Source organism: Rutidosis leptorrhynchoides, chromosome 9 (assembly GCF_046630445.1).
Source record: "Rutidosis leptorrhynchoides isolate AG116_Rl617_1_P2 chromosome 9, CSIRO_AGI_Rlap_v1, whole genome shotgun sequence".
NCBI classification, from domain to species: domain Eukaryota; kingdom Viridiplantae; phylum Streptophyta; class Magnoliopsida; order Asterales; family Asteraceae; genus Rutidosis; species Rutidosis leptorrhynchoides.
Window position 1 is genome coordinate 106,119,212 of NC_092341.1, and position 2,291 is coordinate 106,121,502.

General features: G+C 38.1%; 1 non-coding gene across 1 annotated transcript; it reads right to left on the reverse strand.

Annotated features, from left to right (window-relative positions):
* Positions 1-321: 321 nt before the first annotated feature.
* LOC139869588 (small nucleolar RNA R71) lies at positions 322-428 on the reverse strand. The gene has a single exon (XR_011766191.1). It is a non-coding gene; the product is annotated as a small nucleolar RNA R71 (small nucleolar RNA).
* Between the last annotated feature and the right edge of the window lie 1,863 nt (positions 429-2,291).

Genomic DNA, 2,291 nt, shown 5'->3' on the forward strand with positions numbered 1-2,291 from the left:
CACGCCATTATTAAGCCAGACATTAACGCGCCAGATTATGAAATCAAAGGACAAATCCTGCACATGGTAACTAATCAGTGCCAATATAGTGGTACGCCAAAAGAAGATCCAAACGAACATCTTCGAACCTTTAATAGGATTTGTACTCTATTCAAAATCAGAGAAGTTGAGGATGAACAAATCTATCTCATGTTGTTTCCCTGGAGTTTAAAGAGAGAAGCCAAAGATTGGTTAGAATCGTTACCTGAAGGGGCGATTGACACATGGGATGTTTTAGTTGAGAAATTTCTTAAAAGATTCTTTCCAGCATCTAAAGCCGTGAGACTTCAAGAAGAAATTGTTACGTTCACGCAAAAGCCAAATGAAACATTATATGAGGCGTGGACAAGATTCGGAAAGTTGTTGAGAGGATGTCTTCAACATGGTTTAGACACTTATCAAATAGTACAAATATTCTACCAAGGTATCGACGTTGCTACACGAAAAGACATCGACACAGCAGCTGGTGGTTCCATTATGAAGAAAATCGCAACCGAAGCTCACAAAATTATTGATAACACAGCCTCCCACTCACATGAGTGGCATCAGGAAAAAGATATCTTTCGTTCATCTAAAGCGGCTAGAGCCGATTTTAGCCATGACTTTGATTTCGTTTCCGCAAAAATAGATGCTTTCGAGAGACGAATGGAAAAGATGACTAAAGATATTCACGTAATACGAATCAGTTGTGAGCAATGCGGTGGACCACACTTAATGAAAGATTGTCACATTGAACAAACGAGGGAACAACGAGAGAATGTTTCCTACATGAACCAAAGGCCGGGAAATAATTATCAAAATAATTATCAACCGCCAAGGCCAAACTTCAATCGAAATCAAAACATTCTTTACAATCCAAATGGACCCAACAATAACTCGTATAACCAACAAAGTCCGAATAACTAACCAACTCAAAACAACACTTTCAATCAACAAAGACCTGGCTTGTATAAACCACCACAACAAACCGAAGAGAAAAAGCCAAATCTGGAAGAAATGATGGCAAAGCTAATGGAATCTCAAACACAATTTATTACATCTCAAACCCAAACAAATGAGAGGTTTGATCAGTCATTAAGAACTCAACAAGCTTCCATTTTGAATCTAGAAAAACACGTAGGTACTCTTGCTAGCATGATGAGTGAGAGAGAACAAGGAAAGCTACCGAGTGATATTGAAGTAAATCCTCGGAATGAGAATGTTAATATGGTATCAACGAATTCTGAAAAACCAGCATCAGAAGATGGGAAGAATTTAGGTGTGAGTAACAATGAAGAAGTTACAACACCACCACCACCCGAGTATGTAAAGCCAGTGGTGGCACCATACAGACCACCCATCCCGTTTCCAAGAAAAGGAGTTGAGTATGAGCAAGTAATAGGTAATAAAGTTCGTAATACCTTTGGAAAGAAGAAGAAGAATAAGAAAGTGCAAGAAACAAAAACCGTAAAAATAAACCCGGTGAAGACAGTTCTACCAAAAGTTCCACCAAAAGTTCCACCCAGGTTGGGTGATCCGGGTGAATTTATTGTTCCTTGTCTACTTAGTGATTGTGTCATGTATGATGCACTAGCAGATTTAGGTGCGAGTGTGAGTGTTATGCCTCTTTCATTATATAAAAGATTAGGAGTAGGTGAGTTAAGTCCAACGAAAATGAGTGTTCGACTCTTTGATCAAACCATTAGGTACCCAGTTGGAATTGCTGACAACCTACCTGTTCAAGTAGGTAATTTAACCTTTTTAGTCAGATTTATTGTCATTGATATAGAAGAGGACCCAAACATACCTCTAATTTTAGGTCGACCATTCTTAGCGTCCACTGGAGCGTTATTTGATGTAAGATAGGGTAGAATGACACTTAGTAATGATGAAAAATCGATCACCTTTGTGAGTCGAAAGTCTAAATCTCCACCAACCAAAACCATTGAACCAACAAAAACGATTGGTAAGAACCATGTTGTTTTACCAACTCCAACGGTAGTGCTTAACAATAATAAAACGCTTAAGTGTGTGGAAAATGAAGTAACACCTAATGATGACTTGATAACAAAGAACCCCGTTGTTGATACGAAATTAAATGATCCCGTTATTAACAGTTCAATGAAGAAACTTATTAAACGGATTCGCAATGCTAGAACCAAGGAGAACTTTAAGTTATGTAACCGGTTAGTATCCAATCTATCACCTAAAGAAAAGGTGAAACTAGTTTAATTTGTGGATATTACACAGGAATCCGACCAATGGCATAAATC